This window comes from Schistocerca gregaria, chromosome 6 (genome assembly GCF_023897955.1).
Source record: "Schistocerca gregaria isolate iqSchGreg1 chromosome 6, iqSchGreg1.2, whole genome shotgun sequence".
NCBI lineage: Eukaryota > Metazoa > Arthropoda > Insecta > Orthoptera > Acrididae > Schistocerca > Schistocerca gregaria.
The window spans coordinates 460,284,915-460,301,875 of NC_064925.1; the positions used below are offsets into that span (position 1 = coordinate 460,284,915).

Here is a 16,961-nt window from a genome sequence, read left to right on the forward strand (position 1 = left end):
TTATTTGGATGAATTAATCATACTAATCATATATTTACACACCTTGTACCACAAGGTACACCGCCTGCATTAATATCATTTATAGTACTAATTGAAACAATTAGTAATGTCATTCGACCAGGTACATTAGCAGTACGGTTAGCAGCAAATATAATTGCAGGACACTTATTATTAACCTTATTAGGAAACACAGGACCATCTATAGCAATAAACTTAATCTCATTACTAATTATTGGACAAATACTTCTATTTATTCTAGAATCAGCAGTAGCAATAATTCAAGCCTATGTTTTCTCAATTTTAAGAACTCTATATTCTAGAGAAGTATATTAAACCTATGTTAACAACTCACTCAAACCACCCATTCCACTTAGTAGACTATAGACCTTGACCACTAACAGGAGCAATTGGAGCAATAGTCCTAGTATCAGGACTAGCAAAATGATTCCACCTATTTAATATTAACTTATTCATAATTGGATTTGGAATTACCCTACTAACCATAATTCAATGATGACGAGATGTAGTCCGAGAAGGAACATATCAAGGATTACATACAGGATTTGTATCAATTGGATTACGATGAGCAATAATTTTATTTATTGCATCAGAGGTATTATTTTTCGTTTCTTTTTTTTGAGCATTCTTTAGAAGAAGATTAGCACCAACAATTGAACTAGGAATACTATGACCTCCAATAGGAAGTCAACCCTTCAACCCTACACAAATTCCATTACTTAATACAGCTATTCTTTTAGCATCAGGAGTAACAGTAACATGAGCACATCATAGTTTAATAGAATCTAATCATACTCAAGCACTACAAGGATTATTCTTCACAGTGTTATTAGGACTATACTTTACAATACTTCAAGCATATGAATATTGAGAAGCACCTTTTACCATTGCAGATGCAGTTTATGGATCAACATTCTTTGTTGCAACAGGATTCCATGGTTTACACGTAATTATTGGGACAATCTTTTTATCAACATGTCTACTTCGACACTCAATAAATCAATTCTCACCAAGACACCACTTTGGATTTGAAGCAGCAGCATGATACTGACACTTCGTAGACGTAGTATGATTATTCTTATATATCTCTATTTATTGATGAGGTAGATAATTGTTTTTCTAGTATAAATAGTACATTTGACTTCCAATCAGAAAGCTTGATATAAATCAAGAAAAACAATTCTAATTCTATCTACAAGAGTTTTCATTAGATTTATTATTCCAATAATTGTTATAATCCTGGCAACAACACTATCAAAAAATTAATTAATGATCGAGAAAAAAGATCACCATTCGAATGTGGGTTTGATCCAAAAAGATCAGCACGAATACCATTCTCACTACGATTCTTCCTAATCGCAGTAATCTTTTTAATTTTTGATGTAGAAATTGCACTAATTCTACCAATTGTAATTATTTTTAAAACATCAGACATTATAATCTGAACAGTATCAACAATAATTTTTATTCTAGTACTACTAGGTGGACTATACCATGAATGAAATCAAGGAGCATTACAATGAGCAGAATAAAGGGTTGTAGTTAAACATAACATTTGGGTTGCATTCAAAAAGTATTGATATTATCAATCAACCTTAAATAGAATAAGAAGCGAAATATTGCAGTCAGTTTCGACCTGGAAGATTGGTATGTACTACCCTTATTCTTATTAATTGAAGCCAAAAAGAGGCGTATTACTGTTAATAATATAATTGAACTATAATAGTTCCAATTAAGGAAATGTAAAGCCAATATGAAAGCTGCTAACTATTTTATATTAGCGGTTAAACTCCGTTAACATTTCTAAAATTTATATAGTTTAAATAAAACATTACATTTTCACTGTAAAAATAATATATCTATATTTATAAATACCTAAAAGTAAAAATACTTCCTTAACATCTTCAGTGTCACGCTCTAATTATAAGCTATTTAAGTAAACGAAAAATAATATTACTAAAATAAATATTCAAAAATAAAAGTTAAAAGATAAATCTTGAAATTAGAATCATATCAACCTTGAATATAACCAATTAAATAAATAAATAATCTATATAATCCTTGACCACCAAGTAATTCACCTCAACCATAATCAAATGACTTAGATGAATAATAACCTATTTTTAAAGGAATATATCTAATAAACTTAGTTGAAAGAAAAGGTATAAATCATATAGAACCGGCAAATCTGACAAAAGAAAGTATACTTAAAGAAAATAAATTATGAGAAAAATCAAAATTAGAAATAAGATATCCTAAATAAGCACCTAAAATAACGACTGTAATAGTTAAAAACTTTAAATAATAAGGTAAAGCAATCACATGAGGAATAGGAAAAATTAATCAAGATAAAAGACTACCACCAAAAACAGCAACAAACAATAGACCAATTATTCCAAACGAAATATAATAACCCTTATCATCAAAAGAAAATCTAGAATAAAAATTATTATCACCAGATATTGAATAATAAAACAAACGAAAAGAATAAGAAGCAGTTAAACCAGTAGAAAAAAAATTAAACAATTAATTCATCTAAAACAAACCATCTCAAGAATTAAATCCTTTGAATAAAATCCCGCTAAATAAGGTATACCACACAAAGATAAACTAGAAACATTAAAACAAACTGAAGTTAAAGGTATGAAATTAACAATTGATCCTATAAAACGAATATCCTGAGAATCCTTTAAATTATGAATTATTGAACCTGTACATATAAATAATAATGCCTTAAATAAAGCATGAGCCAATAAATGAAAAAATGCAAGCTTTGGATAACCCATAGCTAAAATTCTTATTATTAAACCAAGTTGTCTTAAAGTAGAAAGAGCAATAATCTTCTTCAAATCAAATTCAAAATTAGCGCCCAATAGAGCCATAAATATAGTTATACAACCAATTAAAAGTAAAAATCAACCACAATTATAAGTATCTAACATTGGTCTAAAACGAATTAATAAATAAACACCAGCAGTAACAAGAGTAGAAGAATGAACCAAAGCAGAAACAGGGGTAGGAGCTGCTATAGCAGCAGGAAGTCATGATGAAAAAGGAATCTGAGCTCTCTTAGTTATAGCTGCTAAAACAATTAATATAGTAATGAGTTTTATTTCAAAAGAATTAGAAATAAAATCATAATAATAATTATAATTTCAACCACCAAAATTTAACATTCATGCAATAGAAATCAAAATAGCAACATCACCAATACGATTAGAAAGTGCAGTTAATATACCCGCACTATAAGATTTTACATTTTGATAATAAATAACTAAACAATAAGAAACTAAACCTAAACCATCTCAACCTAATAAAGTTCTAATTAAATTAGGGCTAATAATTAAAAAACCTATGGAAAGAATAAATATTAAAACAATAATAATAAAACGATTTATATTCTTTTCACCAGACATATAATCCTCTCTATAATAAATAACCAAAGAAGAAATATGTATAACAAAAGACATAAAAATAAGAGATATTCAATCCAAAATTCAAGTTATAACAACTATAGAACCATTTAAATTGAAAAGCTCTCACTCAACAATAACTCTATAATCAATTATTAAATAATAAATACCTAAAATAAAAATTATAGTTCTCGAAAAAAACAAAGGAAAAAACTTAAAGAACAAATAGAAAATAAATTCACGGCCTAAGATGAAAAACTTCATATCATTGATTCCTCAAAACAATATTTTTAATTAAAATACTTAAGCAACCTAAACAAAGAAATATTCACCCTTTAAACAGAGAATATTTAAAGGCAATCAAAGTAAAAGTAAAAGATGATATTCACGAAAATTACCAAGAGAACAAGTATAAAAACCAGAATAATAATTACCATGCTGAGAATAAGAATATATATACAAAGTATAAACAGCTCTAAAAAAGATAAAAAAATCAAAGCAAAGAATCTAAAAGAAGATCAAGATATAATTCTATTTAATAATCTAATTTCACCTACCAAATTTAAAGAAGGAGAAGCAGCCATATTTGATGATCTTCAAAGAAATCATCATAAAGCCATTCTTGGTATCAAATTAATTATACCCTTGTTAATTAATAATCTTCGTCTACCTAAACGTTCATAAATAATATTAGATAAACAATATAAACCAGAAGAACATAAACCATGACCGACCATTAGAGAAAGAGAACCTACACAACCTCACCAATTCATAGTCATATATCCACCAATAAGCATTCTTATATGAGCAACAGAAGAATATGCAATTAAAGACTTTAAATCAACCTGACGAAAACAAATAAATCTTACAATAACACCCCCAGATAAACCTAAAGATAATCAAAAATAATTAAACTTTAAACCTAAATAAGAAATAACCTTTATAACACGAAAAATACCATAACCACCTAACTTCAATAAAACACCAGCAAGAATCATTCTACCTGAAATGGGGGCCTCTACATGGGCCTTAGGAAGTCATAAATGGACCAAAAATATAAGTATCTTAACTAAAAAAGCCAAAATTATAAATACATAAAACATAAAATAATAAGAACCAAAATCAAATAATAAAGGAAAATATAAAGTATTAGAAAAATCATAAACCTTAAATAAGACTAATAATAAAGGTAATCTAGCAACCAAAGTATAAAAAAATTAAATAAACACCAGCCTGCAAACGCTCAGGCTGATAACCCCAACCCAAAATTAAAAGTAAAGTAGGAACTGATCTAGCCTAAAAAAAAATATAAAAAAAAGAAGACTTAATCTAGCAAATGAACAGTAAAGCATAATTATTAAAATTAAAACCATAAAAACAAAAAAATTAGAACGATATGAACTTAAATAAACTGAACCTCTAGCAGTGATTATTAAAGAACAAATCCAAAAACTAAGCAAAATTAAACTAAAAGAAAAATAATCAATACCAAAATAATATCTAATTATATTCAAATCAGCATATGAATAAACACAAATTATAAAAACAAAACTCGACAGAAACATTAAAGAATGAACCAACCATCAACAATTATTTAATAAACAAAGAGGGATCAAAAAATAGTTATAAATAAATACTTTAACATAAAGATAAACCAAAAGATTAAAAAAATCATTACCATGAGAACGAATTATTGAAACTAAAATAGAAAGAACCTAAAGCACCCTCACAAACAGAAAAAACTAAAAAAATAACAGGAACAAAATTATCATAATCAAACTCAATAAGAAAAACAATAACTAATATAAACAAAGAAAGAACAATATATTCTAATCTCAAAAGAACCATTAATAAATGTTTATGTTTAGAAGAAAAAACATAAACACCAACAAAATAAATCAATAAAGAAGTAAAAATAGAGAATATAAACATTAGTTTTAATAGTTTAAAAAAAACGCCGGTCTTGTAAAACGGAAATAAGTCAAGCCCCCACTTTTAAAACTTCAGAGGTGGAAAAGCTTCCATCATCGGTCCCCAAAACCGATATTTTAAATAAACTAACCCCTGAAATGATCAAAATAATAATTATATCATTATCAAATGTAATATATATTAATTTTATTAAATTAAGACACCCAATATCAATAATGCTTTTTATTATCCTTCAAACCTTCCTAGTTGGATTAATAACAGGAACAATAATAGAAAGATATTGTTTATCATTTATTTTATTTTTAACATTTCTTGGTGGTATATTAGTATTATTTATTTATATTACAAGAATTGCATCAAACGAAATATTTCAGCCTAAATCAATTACTATAATCATTACATTAACAATATGAGCATTTATCATATCAACATTAATTATTCTAAATATATCAATATTTATAGACTTTTTCAAAAACAACGAAACTATAAATATTGATAATTCAATCAATAATCAAGAAATAACAATATCTTTAGAAAAATTATATAACAGACCAACATTCATTATTACAATAATAATAATAATTTATTTATTTTTAGCACTACTAGCAGTTGTTAAAATCACTAATATTAATCAGGGACCTATTCGTAAAATAAGATAAATTACTAATGAATAAACCCTTACGATTAAGACATCCTTTAAATAAAATTATTAATAACTCTTTAATTGACTTACCTGCCCCAACAAATATTTCATTTTGATGAAATTTTGGATCCCTATTAGGGTTATGTTTGGTAATTCAAATCGTAACTGGACTATTTTTAGCTATACATTATACATCAAATATTGAAATAGCATTCAGTAGTGTAGTACACATCTGCCGAGACGTAAATAATGGTTGAATTATACGAACCTTACATGAAAATTTAGCATCTATATTTTTTATTTGTATTTACTTACATGTAGGACGGGGAATTTACTACGGATCTTATATATATATACATACCTGAATAATTGGTACAGTGATTTTATTTTTAGTTATAGAGACTGCATTTATAGGATATGTCTTACCCTGAGGCCAAATATCTTTTTTGAGGTGCAACAGTAATTACTAATTTATTATCAGCAATCCCATACTTAGGAACAGATTTAGTCCAATGAGTATGAGAAGGATTCGCTGTTGATAATGCAACATTAAATCGATTCTTCACATTCCATTTTGTATTACCATTTATTATTGCTGCTATAGCAGCAATTCATTTATTTTTTATTCACCAAACAGGATCTAATAATCCTCTTGGACTAAATGGAGATATTGAAAAAATTCCATTCCATCCATACTTTACCTTTAAGGTTTCTATTACATTTGTATTAATTACATCATTATTAATTATACTATGTTTAATCAATCCTTACCTATTAGGAGATCCAGACAACATTGTACCAGCCAACACATTAGTAACACCAGTTCACATTCAACCAGAGTGAAATTTCTTATTTGCATATGCAATTTCACGATCAATTCCAAATAAGCTAGGAGGTGTTATTGCATTATTTTTATCAATTAGAATCTTAATAATCTTACCATTTTATAATAAAACACCATTCCGAGGCATTCAATTTTACCCTATTAATCAAATTTTAATCTGAATTATAGTAGTTGTTGTATGCTTACTAACGTGAATTGGTAAACGACCTGTTGAAGAACCTTATATTATAACAGGTCAAATCTTAACAATTATCTACTTTAAATACTTCTTAATTAATGTCCATGTCGCATGAGATAAATTAATTAAGGAATAAAAAGTTAATTAGCTTAGGAAAAGCATATGTTTTGAAAACATAAAATCAGAAGTTTAACTCTTCTATTAACTTTTCTCAAAAAATTTCACTAAACAAATGAGATCAATAAAATCTTTAAACCAACAAAGAAAATAAAAAAATTTAAAGATAAAGGTAAAAAACTTTTTCAAGCTAAGTACATTAATTTATCATAACGAAACCGTGGTAATGTTCCACGAACCCAAATAAAACCAAAAGATATAATAGCAAGCTTAATAAAAAATATAAAAGAATAAAAATCACCGCCTAAAAAAATTAAAGCCAATAATATTCTTATGAAAACAATTCTAGTATATTCAGCTAAAAAAATTAAAGTAAATCCACCCGCACCATATTCAATATTAAATCCTGAAACAAACACAAATTCCCCTTCAGCAAAATCAAAAGGAGTACGATTAGTTTCAGCTAAACAAGAAGCAAAACAAGCTATAGCTAAAGGAAAAGAAATAATAATAAACCAACAATAAAGCTGATAGTTTATAAAATCAAACATATTAAAACTACCAATTATTATAATTAAAGATAATAAAATTAAAGCTAAACTAACTTCATAAGAAATTGTTTGAGCAACAGAACGAAGAGAACCTAATAATGAATAATTTGAATTAGAAGATCAACCAGCAATCATAACAGTATAAACACCTAATCTAGTACAACATAAAAAAATAAAAATCCATAAGAAAAAGAACACATATAAGTTAAATAAGGAAAAATTACTCAAACGGCTAAAGAAATCATTAAATTAAAAACAGGGGAAAAATAATAAAGTAGGTAATTAGATATAATAGGAATTGGCTGCTCCTTACAAATTAACTTAATAGCATCTCTAAATGGCTGAGGAATTCCAACAAAACCTACCTTATTTGGACCCTTTCGAATCTGGATATAACCTAAAACCTTACGCTCTAATAAAGTTAAAAAGGCAACACTAATTAAAACACAAATAACCAATAAAAGAAAATTCAAAATAAATATAAATAAATCATAAAGTATCAATACTATTTGTAGAAAAAATCTACAGAGATGAATTATAATTCAACACATTAATCTGTCAAAATAGTAAATAAATTAATACTAATCAATATAACAAAATATATTTTAACCATATGGTCCTTTCGTACTAATATGGATTAATAATCTTAGGATAGAAACCGACCTGGCTCACGCCGGTCTGAACTAAGATCATGTAAGAATTTAAAGGTCGAACAGACCTAATCATTGGGCTCCTGCACCCAAAATTTTTCTTAATCCAACATTGAGGTCGCAATCTGCTTTGTCGATATGAGCTCTTAAAAACAATTACGCTGTTATCCCTAAGGTAACTTAATCTTATGATCATAAATTATGGATCAAAATAACAAAAATAAATAAATGATATAATAATGAAGAGTTTATCTATTCTTCATGTCACCCCAACAAAACATCATCATTAAATATAGAAAGACAAACAAAAAACTATATAAAAGTAAAATGTCAAGCTCTATAGGGTCTTCTCGTCCTAAAGAAGAATTTAAGCCTTTTGACTCAAAAGTTAAATTCAAAAATTTATTAAGAGACAGTTGATTTCTCGTCAAGCCATTCATTCCAGCCACTAATTAAGAGACTAATGATTATGTTACCTTTGCACGGTCAAAATACCGCGGCTCTTTAAAAATACGCTCAGTGAGCAGGCCAGACCTCAAAGTATTAAAAAGAGGACATGTTTTTGATAAACAGGCGGAAATCAATTTTGCCTAGTTCCTTATAATAAGTTCACAAGGTAAAAATTTTATACAAATAAATATACTAATTCTATCATTATTACAAAAATTTTAAAATTAAATTAATAATCTTAATAGAAAACCTAAAATATTTATAAAATCAAAATAAAAAATAATGAACTAAAACGTAATCTTAAAGATAGCTGGTTTAAAGCTTACTATTATATTTCTATAAAAGAAATTATAGGTTATTAACTTCAAAGCTTATCCCTTAAAGAATAAATACGTTAATATTTTTCTTAAAAAATTAAATAAAAACAAATAACTTTAAAAAATTATTTTTTTCTTATGAAACTAGATATCTTGGAAAACGATTAACATCTCATTTCTATAAATAATTTAATAATAATTATGATACATTAACTATAAATTATTTATAAATCAACCCAAATCGAGACAAGTAAAATAAATACTAAAATTTTGATAAACCCTGATACAAAAGGTACAATAAATAAAATCTACTTAAAAAAATTTAAAATAATATTTCATAAAACACTTACATTACCAATACACTATAATTTAAAAAATCAATTCTATAAAATATAATAAGACAAAATCCAATAAAATTATTTGTATTAAATAATTAAATAAAAAAAATAAATATAATAAAATAAATAATCAAGAAATTATGATTTGCACAGAAAAATTTTCAGTGTAAATGAAACACTTTACTAATAAGTTATACCTTGAAACTCTTCCTAGATACACTTTCCAGTACATCTACTATGTTACGACTTATCTCATCTAAATTGAAGCTACTTTAAAATAAAATAGAATAATCAATAATGAGAGCGACGGGCGATGTGTACACATCTCAGAGCCAATGTCAGTTAAATTAAATAAATTAAATTACTATCAAATCCACCTTCATTAAAAGTATTTCACTATCAAATCCGATATAAACAAAAATCTATTGTAACCCACCTCCTCTTAACTATAAGCTGCACCTTGACCTGAAATATTTTATAATTATAAATCTTCTCTGATAATGGAGATAAACAAACAAATAAATTAAGTAGAGTAAATCGTGTATTATCAATCACGGGGTAGGTTCCTCTGAATGGAATGAGATACCGCCAAATTCTTTGGGTTTAAAGACCTTATCTAACAGTACCCTGGTAAATATAATTAACATTTAAAATAATAGGGTAACTAATCCTAGTTTATTATTTAAATTTCACAGATTCATAAAAAGGGCCACAAATAAATTTTAACATTTCACTTTACAAATTTAAAATTTCAACCCTAATAGTATAAACAACTGTTTTAACCAATAATATTCACTTGTATCAATCGTATAACCGCGGCTGCTGGAACGAATTATGCCGATACTAAATCAATTGCTAAATCCAAAATCACTTGATAATTAAATCAAATTACTGCAAAAAGAAAATTTAGTCTAACAAAACTTACATATAATACAAAGAAAAAGTGAATAAACAAGCAAGAATAAAACTTTTAAGAATAAAAAATAAGAAATTTTTAAATTTATTCAATCAAGAAAACATAAAAGATTCAAATATTTAAAGAAAAAAAAGAAAAAAACCACAAACATTAACAAAAAAAAGAAATGCACCCCGTATGACCACAACAACTTCTCTATTATATATAATTAAAGATTAATAAAGAACATGTATAGCAATAAATGTATTATATTCTTTCTTATTTAATCTTTCTTTTCACTAATAAATAAAGAAAGATTAAATAATATAATAAATATATTTTATACAAAAATGTAATTTAATATAATATGTTATTAATATTAATTCTGTTTTTTATATTAAGTTAATTCATATATTTATTAGTTAAATAATCTAATTATGGATAATTTATATTAATTATATTATTATAATTAATATAATTATTTATATTAATTATAATATTTTATATTTAAAACTAATAATTTTATTTATTATATCCAATTATAATAATATAAAATATTAAATTACATATGATTATATATATTATTTTATAATAACCTATTTTAAGCTAAAAACATAAGGAGCTATAATCCTAGGTAAATAAATGTATTACAATAATCAATTAATAATAATAAAATAAACTTATAATTTTTTTAAATTTAGTTAAATTTAATATATTAATATAAATTATTTATTATATATATATAAAAAATAAAGGAGCAGGATAAATTAATCCTAATTAAACTAAATAATACATAAAAGAATTTCAAAAAAAACTTTCAATTTATGTATTAAATAAATGAAGTGCCTGATTAAAGGGTTACCTTGATAGGGTAAATAAAGTAAATAAAATTACCTTCATTAAAATTACATAAGATAGAATTAAACTACCTCCTTTAGTATCAAAAACTAACGTGCATCATACACCTTAATGTAAAAAGGTAAGGTAAAGAAGCTAATGGGTTCATACCCCATTTATAGAGGTATCAATCCTCTCCTTTTTAATGACCAACAACTCTACAAAACTTCTCTTCCTATCAACATTAATGATAGGAACGATCCTGTCCATTTCATCAAATTCCTGATTTGGGGTTTGAATAGGACTTGAGATAAACTTACTTTCATTTATTCCGCTCCTAACAAGAAATAAAAATATAATAATAAACAAATCATCAATTAAATATTTTATTGTCCAAGCAATAGCATCGACAATACTATTATTTTCAATTTTGCTGATTCAAATAAAATATCCCATGGGATGGGAAACAGAATTTATCCCATCAATAATAATTAGATCTAGATTATTATTAAAGATTGGAGCTGCTCCTTTCCATTTCTCATTTCCAGAAGTAATAGGAGCCTCAAGATGAAATAATTGTTTAACATTAATAACATGAGAAAAATCGCCCCAATAATTGTCTTATCCTATTGTATTCAATTAAGAACTTTCATTTGAACAATTATTATCTTAAGAATTATTATTGGGGCAATAGGAGGTTTAAATCAAACATCCCTACGACAACTTTTAGCATATTCATCAATTAGACACCTAGGTTGAATAATTAGATCATTAACAGTCAGAGAAAACATCTGAGAACTATACTTCATTATATACTCACTATTAAGATTAATTATAGTGTTATTATTTAAGCAAATAAATTTATTTTTCATAAATCAGATCTATTCAGCCAGAAATATAAAAACCGAGATTAAATTCATAATATTCTTATCTTTACTATCTTTAGGTGGCCTACCACCATTCCTTGGATACTTACCAAAATGAATTGTAATACAATCGTTAATAGAAAACAATATAACAACTATTATAACTATCATAGTTGTATTAACTACAATTACACTCTACTATTATATACGTATTAGATTCTCAGCTCTAATTATATCATACACAGAAAATTCGTGATATATAAAGATAAAGTCCCAAAAATCAAGAATCATTCTTCCTATAACAGTAATAATTTCAACAATAGGATTGATTTCAACATCAACATTAATTTCATTATACTAAGGACTTAAGTTAATCAAACTTATAACCTTCAAAGTTATAATTAAAAGAATCATCTTTTAGGCCTTAGTAAAATTTTACACCTCTAGAATTGCAGTCTAGAATCATAATTGAATATAAGACCTAAATATGGTAAGAGAGAAAACATCTCATAAGTAGATTTACAGTCTACCACCTAAAATTCAGCCATCTTACTGCAAAAATGATTATTCTCAACAAACCATAAGGACATTGGTACTTTATACTTCCTATTTGGAGCATGAGCAGGAATAGTAGGAACATCAATAAGAATACTTATTCGTGCTGAACTTGGTCAACCCGGATCTCTAATTGGGGATGACCAAATTTATAATGTTATTATTACAGCTCACGCATTTGTAATAATTTTCTTTATAGTAATACCTATTATAATTGGGGGATTTGGTAATTGACTTGTTCCACTAATAATTGGTGCACCAGATATAGCATTTCCACGAATAAATAATATAAGTTTTTGATTACTACCACCTTCACTAAGCCTTCTTCTTACATCTTCTATAGTAGATAATGGTGCTGGTACAGGATGAACAGTTTACCCTCCTCTAGCAGGAGCTATTGCACATGGGGGTGCATCTGTAGATCTAGCTATTTTTTCATTGCACTTAGCAGGTGTATCATCTATTCTTGGTGCAGTGAATTTCATTACAACAGCAATTAATATACGATCAGAAAGTATAACTTTAGATCAAACACCTTTATTTGTATGATCTGTAGCTATTACAGCATTACTTCTCCTTCTTTCACTTCCACTTTTAGCAGGAGCTATTACTATATTATTAACAGACCGAAATTTAAATACATCATTGTTTGACCCTGCAGGAGGGGGTGACCCAATTCTATATCAACATCTATTTTGATTCTTTGGACACCCAGAAGTTTATATTTTAATTCTACCTGGTTTCGGAATTATTTCACACATTGTATGTCAAGAAAGAGGAAAAATTGAATCATTTGGAACATTAGGTATGATTTATGCTATACTATCAATTGGACTAATAGGATTTATTGTATGAGCACATCATATATTTACAGTAGGAATGGATGTTGACACACGAGCATATTTTACATCAACAACAAAAATTATTGCTGTACCTACAGGAATTAAGGTATTTAGATGATTAGCTACATTATATGGAACTAAATTCAAGTTCAATCCACCATTATTATGAGCTCTAGGATTTATTTTCCTATTTACAATTGGTGGATTAACAGGATTAGTATTAGCAAATTCATCACTTGATATTGTATTACATGATACATATTATGTAGTAGCCCACTTTCATTATGTATTATCTATAGGAGCAGTATTTGCAATTATAGGAGGTGTTATTCAATGATATCCACTATTTACAGGATTAACTATAAATAATACATGATTAAAAATCCAATTTACAATTATATTCATTGGAGTAAATTTAACATTCTTTCCCCAACATTTCTTAGGATTAGCAGGAATACCTCGACGATACTCAGACTACCCAGACGCATATACATCATGAAATGTAGTATCAAGAATTGGGTCTACAATTTCTATTGTAGGAATTATTATATTCATTGTAATTATATGAGAAAGAATGGTTACAAACCGAGCAATTATATTTAGAGCTAACATAAGAAGATCAACAGAATGACTACAAAATAACCCTCCTGCAGAACATAGTTACACAGAATTACCATTAATCTCTAGATTCTAATATGGCAGATTAGTGCAGTAGATTTAAGCTCTACAAATAAAGGTTTGACCTTTTATTAGAAAATATTCATAATGGCAACATGATCAAATTTATCTCTTCAAGATGGAGCTTCACCATTAATGGACCAACTATCATTCTTTCATTATCATACTATGGTCATATTATTATTAATTACAGTAATTGTAGGTTATGCCTTAAGTTATATATTATTTATTGCCTATACTAACCGTAATATACTCCATGGACATTTAATTGAAACAATCTGAACAGCTTTACCAGCAATTACATTAATTTTTATTGCCCTTCCATCATTACGACTATTATATTTACTTGATGATTCAGTAGATGCAATAATTACAATTAAAACCATTGGACGACAATGATATTGAAGATATGAATATTCAGACTTTATAGACGTAGAATTTGACACTTACATAACACCAGAACAAGACTTAGAAAATGATGGATTTCGACTGCTAGATGTAGATAACCAAACAATCCTACCAATAAATACAGAAGTACGAGTATTAACAAGAGCATCAGATGTTCTACACTCATGAGCAGTTCCTGCATTAGGGGTTAAAATCGATGCAACGCCAGGTCGATTAAATCAAGGAACATTCATAATAAATCGACCTGGATTATTCTTTGGACAATGCTCAGAAATCTGTGGAGCAAACCACAGACTTATACCAATTGTAATTGAAAGAACTTCAGTAAATTTATTTATTAAGTGATTATCTAAGATAATTTAAGGAGTTAGTTAAAATAAATAACATTAGAGTGTCGATCTAAAGTAACTAAACAAGATTAGTACACCTTGAAATTCATCAGATGACTGAAAGTAAGTAATGGTCTCTTAAAACAAATAATAGTAAATTAACGACTACTTCTGATGGGGAAATTATATCCAAATCCCTCAAATATCCCCTCTTATATGATTCTCACTATTCATCATATTTTCAGCTACATTAATCTTGTTTAATGAAAATAAACTTCTTCTCATTTAAGCCTAACCTTATTAAAAGAGCAGAAAAAGGAACAATTGAAATAAAAAACTTAAATTGAAAATGATAACAAATTTATTCTCAACATTTGACCCATCAACTAACATCTTTAATTTATCATTAAATTGAACTAGAACATTTCTAGGACTATTATTAATCCCATCACTATTTTGACTTACACCATCACGAATTAACATTATCTGAAATAAACTAAACTTTACCTTACTTAATGAATTTAAAACACTACTTGGACCAAAATAATTTAATGGAACAACATTCATTTTCATCTCAATTTTTATTATAATATTATTTAACAATTTTATAGGATTATTCCCTTATATTTTTACTAGAACAAGATATTTAGCATTAACATTTGCAATTGCCCTACCTATATGACTAAGATTTATATTATTTGGATGAATTAATCATACTAATCATATATTTACACACCTTGTACCACAAGGTACACCGCCTGCATTAATATCATTTATAGTACTAATTGAAACAATTAGTAATGTCATTCGACCAGGTACATTAGCAGTACGGTTAGCAGCAAATATAATTGCAGGACACTTATTATTAACCTTATTAGGAAACACAGGACCATCTATAGCAATAAACTTAATCTCATTACTAATTATTGGACAAATACTTCTATTTATTCTAGAATCAGCAGTAGCAATAATTCAAGCCTATGTTTTCTCAATTTTAAGAACTCTATATTCTAGAGAAGTATATTAAACCTATGTTAACAACTCACTCAAACCACCCATTCCACTTAGTAGACTATAGACCTTGACCACTAACAGGAGCAATTGAAGCAATAGTCCTAGTATCAGGACTAGCAAAATGATTCCACCTATTTAATATTAACTTATTCATAATTGGATTTGGAATTACCCTACTAACCATAATTCAATGATGACGAGATGTAGTCCGAGAAGGAACATATCAAGGATTACATACAGGATTTGTATCAATTGGATTACGATGAGGAATAATTTTATTTATTGCATCAGAGGTATTATTTTTCGTTTCTTTTTTTTTTTTTTTTTGAGCATTCTTTAGAAGAAGATTAGCACCAACAATTGAACTAGGAATACTATGACCTCCAATAGGAAGTCAACCCTTCAACACTATACAAATTCCATTACTTAATACAGCTATTCTTTTAGCATCAGGAGTAACAGTAACATGAGCACATCATAGTTTAATAGAATCTAATCATACTCAAGCACTACAAGGATTATTCTTCACAGTGTTATTAGGACTATACTTTACAATACTTCAAGCATATGAATATTGAGAAGCACCTTTTACCATTGCAGATGCAGTTTATGGATCAACATTCTTTGTTGCAACAGGATTCCATGGTTTACACGTAATTATTGGGACAATCTTTTTATCAACATGTCTACTTCGACACTCAATAAATCAATTCTCACCAAGACACCACTTTGGATTTGAAGCAGCAGCATGATACTGACACTTCGTAGACGTAGTATGATTATTCTTATATATCTCTATTTATTGATGAGGTAGATAATTGTTTTTCTAGTATAAATAGTACATTTGACTTCCAATCAGAAAGCTTGATATAAATCAAGAAAAACAATTCTAATTCTATCTACAAGAGTTTTCATTAGATTTATTATTCCAATAATTGTTATAATCCTGGCAACAACACTATCAAAAAATTAATTAATGATCGAGAAAAAAGATCACCATTCGAATGTGGGTTTGATCCAAAAAGATCAGCACGAATACCATTCTCACTACGATTCTTCCTAATCGCAGTAATCTTTTTAATTTTT

The 16,961-nt window shown here is 27.1% G+C and overlaps 1 long non-coding RNA gene across 1 annotated transcript; it reads right to left on the reverse strand.

Moving 5' to 3' along the window:
* Window positions 1–301: 301 nt before the first annotated feature.
* On the reverse strand, window positions 302–16,689 carry LOC126278122 (uncharacterized). Its single transcript, XR_007550649.1, has 2 exons — window positions 15,917–16,689; window positions 302–451 (listed from the first exon to the last, which is right to left on the reverse strand). It is a non-coding gene; the product is annotated as an uncharacterized LOC126278122 (long non-coding RNA).
* Between the last annotated feature and the right edge of the window lie 272 nt (window positions 16,690–16,961).